Raw genomic sequence first — 6,438 nt, 5'->3', positions numbered from 1 at the left:
AGTTTTCTCATTTTGAAGCATCACATTATGTATATGAGGCAGCAAATGTGGTGACGGAAGAATCTGAAACTGAGAACAGGCAAAGCTATTCATTCATTACATTCAAACCATCAAAACAAACAAAAGATATGTCTTATGCAAATTAAGTCTATTTTAGCTTCAAAACACACTTAATATCATAAGTAATGACACATGAGATAACAAATTTCTGTATCTCACACTCACCTAAATATACATTTCTGTTTCTTTAATGTTTGGTGGCATCCTGCAAGAGCAAAGTGAGCCCCGTATTGTCATGAATTTGATTGAGCCATCATATCACACAATTATGATGGTCAGTTACTTGTGCTTAATACAATTACTGTCACCAGTTATGTTGGACCTGGTTTTAGAGGCATGCCGCCTCACCTTTCCCCCCAAATACAGCATTCTTATGTAGACCAAGTTGTCTGGCATAATTCTCTATTTGACTGAATTGCTTAATCAATTAATTAATTAATTGTTATTATTAATAGTACATAATACTGGCTAGGATTTGAATATCTGGTACATTTATGTATTGTTGCTTACCACAGTAAAAAAAAAAGGGAAAATAATAATTCTACAATGGTTATTCATTTAATAAATTACAGTAAATATGTGAAACTGAAACAATGGTGTGGATTAATATGTAGTGGCATAAAAAGATGTTGAAAGTATAGTGTTTACTGAAAAAGGAAGACACTGTGTAGTACTTAGATACAAGAATATCCCACTAAGTATAATTTAAATGAGAGAAAAAAAAAAAAGTAGAAACAAATACATCGTCCAGAAAGCTAATGGTTAATTTCAATGTATTACAGAACTGTATGACCACAGGTAATTGACAACTCCAATAACTTTTGGTTTATGTAAGTTTTTTTCTCTTGTAAGAGGCTTGCTTATATAATCCAGTGCTGGTAAGGAAGCACCATATAATTAGGGCCTAATCAATTTCTGTATTTACTTTTTGCAATCATGATTTTTTTTTCACTGTAGTGTCATTTACCAGATGGCTGCTGAAACCCCAGTCACCTTGTCCGCATTTCAGCTAGTAACAGAGAAGGACAAAAGGACATAATCCAGCGGCGGCAGCCACCTTTAAAGGTATTCCCTAAAGCTCTGTACTGAGCTAAAGTATGTGAAATGGATAAGACAAGATAAATTAAATCTCAGTCTTTCTGTGGCAAAAAGTTATACCAATGAGGTGCAAATATACCTTTGTATTATACAGTCAAAATACTGATAAAGCATTTATTTGGATAGCACCAGAATGTGTTATCAATGACTCATATTGCAAGAAAATGTAAAATTGAGGGTAAGAAAGAGGCTTTTTTGGGATTCAATAGTGATTACAAAAAAAAAAAAACAATTTTACATAAAGATATTTCAAAAACACTATAGGCCATTAAATAGCAGAGTAATTATCACTTTATTTTCTTTTTCTCATCTATCTTATCTTACCGGTGGCACTTACATTACTCCTTGGAGGAAATGTTTAAATATTTTATGTTTTTTGGTTAAATAGATGTATAGACATTAGTTTCCACTAAGAAAAAACAATGTTATTGAATTTAAAATTACGTGGACAGAAAATGTATGACAACACAAAAAGGAACCTCCATATTACATCAATCTAGGCTGGAAAAAGAAAAACACATGACAGTGGCTCTGCTTTGTTTTCTCCATATTGCATATTGCACATTATTATATGTAGAAGAGGGTCAGTTTTTCTTCGTAGGGTAGCACAAAGCCTCTTCAAGCAACCTCATCCCTCCATCAAACTGCTTAGGTTCTTTCAATTTCCTCTTTTTGAATTCCTTTAGTTTAAAGCTCTGTCTCCAGAAAATCCTGTGGAAAGACAACACACTATGTAGGAAATTCTACGTCTCCAGTTTCTCTTTTATTTATTTCTTATTCTCCATCCTTCCTGCTACTCTTCATGTTCAAGCTTTATTCATTCCTCAGTGGATAGTCTTGGTTCTTCACTAATCCTATTAAATGTTCATGATGCCATCAACGTTATTTCTTTAAAACTGTTATGGAAACATCAATCTCATGTTTAAGACATCAAATATCTCCTAACTGCCTACTGGGTAAAATCCATATCTATCTTCAGTACACACCATTATGACCTACATTTGAGCTATTTTGAATTGTTATTATTATTATTTTTTACTTGCTCTATAGTTCTCAAATTTCCTCATACTTCAGAATCATCTGGGGATCATGTTAATGCACAAATTACTAGTCTCTGCTCCTAGAGTTTCTGAATGTTGAGATCTAGGTTGGCTCGGAAATTTGTATTTCTAATAAGTTTCTATGTGATGTTGAGGCTCTGGACAAAGGAGCACAACTTGAGAACCATTTCTCTAAACATTCATGTCTCCACACCTTTGCTTTTGCCATTTTTTTTTCCTTCACATTGCTTTTCTTTCTTTTTTCTTTTCCATTTATAAAATGTCAAATGACACTTTAAAAATAAGTCCTAATTCTGGGAAAAATTTATTTCTCCATTTGTTTTCATAACAATTCTTTTTTTCCCTATAACACTATGATAAGTACTTTTGACATAATAGTCATCTTATATTACAATTATTTGTTCATATAACTGTCATGTCCTGTTATATTTGAACATCTCTCTTTTAGGCAACCGAATTCTCAAGGATGTCCCTGAATGAGCCTGGACTTCTAGAGAGAAAAGAGATCTCTGAAATGGAAATTGCTATGTGTTGACCTAAGACACTAATGAGCCAAATAACATGCAACCCCAGAATTTGGGTTTCTATTTAGGGAAGATATCATAACAAGAAAGAGATTTCTTATTTCTATAAGGATCTTAACGTGAAAACAAATAATAAAATAAATTGAGAACAAATATAAGACCAATGTTTTACCCAATAACGATAAAACAGTAATTTAATACAGATATTTTAGGTCAAAATTTTGTTGTTTGATTGTAAGAATGCTTATTTCATGGTGGTAACAAAGTTAAAACAGGATAGCTATCTTCACAATGGTATTTAGGGATTGTGTGATTGAAATAACCGATCCAACTGTATTGTTGCATGATACATTGTAGGCTAATTTTTCTTGAACCTAGGACTCCAATAAATAGGAATCATAACAAAATTCCATAAGTTCTGTAACTGAGATGAACTATGACAGAAAACATCAGAGGAAAGAGAGGAGACGACACTTGGCTCTACTTGGCTGACTTTGCAGAAGAGGTAATGCTTTGCTAACTACTGTGGACTTTAACTTTATAAAATGCAGTGCCATTTAAGGTTTTTAAATAACCTGACAGCATTTGTATTTTTGAAAGGTCACTTCTAATTTGATTAGAAGAGAAGTCTATATATGAACAAAGAAAGCTACTATTTAAAAATTCTCTTTACATATTGCCATTGAAGCACTTCTAATTGCAGAGGAAGGTGAATCATACCTTATGGGTCCAGTGGGGGGAATCCTAATATGCCCACTGGTTATAAGAAGGCATCAGAGGTTCAACTTTAAGAAATGAATTCATGTAAGTATGCCGATTTACTCTCTAAAAGTTATATATGCAATTTTCATTAATTATAACACTAATTTGCCTGTATAAAAATTGATCTGAAGAAAATGGAAAGCTCCAGAAAACAAAGCCTCAGTTTACCAGTTGACATCTCAATATGTAAACACCGATGATCACAAACTCCAGTTTAAACTCCACTTAACTTTACAAACAGGAAAAGAGGCATGCTTAGAATGTTGGTAGCAAAACAGTACATGAGCTTATAGATCATTAACACAAACACCAAACAAAACAGAAATAACAAAAACATATGGTTTTGCTACTAAATTAACAAGTGAACAATTGTACAAGAAAACTTTTCCTGACTTGAATATTGTACCTATAATTGCATATCCTGTGAGGTTTCAAGTCTTTAATAAGTGCATGCCAGACATGTATTTCCAATATTGGTTTGCTAGTGAATGAAAAATATTTATTGAATGGAAGAACCAGTAAATAATTAGTGGACCTTTTTTCTAGCACCCTCCCCTTACCTACAACAATTTACATACATTGTCATTTTTTTCTGAAATACTTGAGTCTCTTTTCACTACTTTTGTATATGCTATTATCTCTGAACTCTCTTTGCATTCTGGGTTTCCTTTACTATTCATATCTTAGCTTAATTAACACCTTCTCAAAGAAGGTTTCCTGGCTCTATCTCTCAAAGTGTTATAGCCCTCTTTCTCTCTGATTCTGCTTGTCTCTTTCAAAAAATTGTATTAATTTTATAATTACACAATTACTTAAAAAAATTATTTTTCATCTATGTTATCCACTAGACTATGAAGTCTACAGAGGTGCAGATCTTGCTTTATTTGGTCACTGTTGAATCTCCAATGACTAGAATAGTAGTTCATGCATATTAGAGACAATAATATTTCAGTTAACAAATAAGTAAAAAAAAAAAAAGAAGACCAATAAACTATCTGAGAAATACACCCTATTAAATTTTACATTACCCCCACCCCACAAAAATAGAATACATTAATTAGTAAAGTGGTTGGTTGTGAGAAAGCAGCATAAATAGATTACATGTTCTGTGTTTTCATAGATGCTAGTTTCTCTTTAGGTCCTGCAGCTGGTCATATTCAAAATCCCTTAAAGCTTTCTATGGATATTCTATTACTAAATCCATAAAAATTGAAATGTTGATACATACAGGTGTGATTATATGTCTCTCTCCATTATGTCCTTATTACCAGGAAACAAACCACACACCTTGACTACTGTCCTTTCCATCGAATAATCTCTTTGGCTTAGACAGCTCTCTCAACACCCAGTCAGAGTTGAAATTGGTCTTATGCTTTCTTTTAATGAAAGTTTTTCTGTTTGTTTTTCAATTTTTTTTTAAATGGTTTTTCTTAATGTTTACCAGGGAAAGTCTCATCCTTTCCTTCACCTTTAAGACCACATTGTTTTATTACAATGTGATATGATCATCTGATAGCAAATAAAATTTGTGCGTATGAAGAAGGTATATATTCTTGAGCATGAAATTTAGTTTCCCATCCTACATTGAACACCAGAGACAAATTGCATTACCTAAAAGAGAATTTCTCTTCACTCATTGTTCAAAACATACTCATTTATTAAACAAATTTTCTCACATATTAATGAGAAAATGTTACTTTTCAATTTCTTTCACTATATGCTAAACAATATTGCATTCACCACATTAATATTATACCACTCCAAATACTTTTCTTTTTATGCTACAGTCAGTTGTAAACTGTTGAACAAAAAGTGTTCATACTCTTACCAATAACCATGAAAGATTGGTTTAAATGTTAAGTAGATGCTACTGAAATTATTTTGACAAAATTGTTGAACACTGGCACGTCTCCATGTAAATTACATGAAAGGTTGTTCTATTCTAGATTTGTACATTTCATATTGAATAATAATAGATAAAAATTTAAAGTAATTCAAGTAATTTCACAGCATACATTAAAGTGTCACACCCTGAAACAAACCAGCATGTAGTCTGTATTGCTTTTTCTTATGCACAGAAAGAAACCACATCCTGTTATTTACTTGATATTTTTTCAAGTTTTTTCAAACTTGAAATTTATATATATTTTTTTCAAACTTCAAGTTTATATATATTGAACAATGACAAGAGATGGAAGAAATGAATAAAATCTTTACCTATTTGGGCATCACACATTCTATAAACAAGTGCATATGAACTAGGTAATTTAATAAAATGGCCATGTACATAGTGAGAGTTAACTAATAAATCACTATTAGCTATAAACAGAGATGACAAGCAAAATATAAGGACAGAGGCCTGCTTAATGCTTTAAGATGTGTTAGATTTGTTTGCATTTTCAACCTCTTTGTTTTGAAATAATTTTATATTTAACGAAGACTGCAAAGAGAGTACAGGTAGTTACTATATACCTTTCATTAGTTTTCCCTCAAGTTAGCATTTTACACAACCAACGCTTCTTTATCAAAACTAAAGAATTAACAATGGTACAATACTGTTAACAAAAGTACAAACTTCATTCATATTTCACCAGTGGGATTTAAGAGTCATCTTTAGCTTTTTCATGAGTTGGATTAGGGTTGCTATTATCTTCCAATTACTAATTCACACATAAAATGCAGTATGGGGGCAGAATGGACAAGCTCCTTTTTTAATAAAATGTCATAGCTCCCTGCTGGGTAAGATTTATATTATAATAAAGAAGATCACACCATAATACGAACAAATTTAAATCATGGGAGATCCAAATTTTAGTATTATGGCAGTCTATACAAGATGAAAATTTTTCTGATGCTAAGTATATAGAAAATATTTTTAAAATATAAAAAAACATACTGATATATACACACACACACACATACACACCCCTATA

At 31.8% G+C, this 6,438-nt stretch overlaps 1 long non-coding RNA gene across 1 annotated transcript in view; it reads right to left on the bottom strand.

The window, feature by feature from the left end:
• Positions 1–602: 602 nt before the first annotated feature.
• The window catches only part of LOC111732655, a 17,612-nt gene continuing 11,776 nt past the window's right edge, over positions 603–6,438 (bottom strand). Inside the window, exon 2 of the long non-coding RNA XR_002777645.1 lies at positions 603–1,869. This is a non-coding gene — a long non-coding RNA (uncharacterized LOC111732655). The remainder of the gene's footprint in view (positions 1,870–6,438) is intronic.

The sequence above is a fragment of the Pteropus vampyrus genome, unplaced genomic scaffold (genome assembly GCF_000151845.1).
Source record: "Pteropus vampyrus isolate Shadow unplaced genomic scaffold, Pvam_2.0 Scaffold12, whole genome shotgun sequence".
Classification (NCBI taxonomy): domain Eukaryota; kingdom Metazoa; phylum Chordata; class Mammalia; order Chiroptera; family Pteropodidae; genus Pteropus; species Pteropus vampyrus.
The sequence above is the reverse complement of the archived record's forward strand: the minus strand, read 5'-3'. Positions and strand labels throughout refer to the sequence as shown.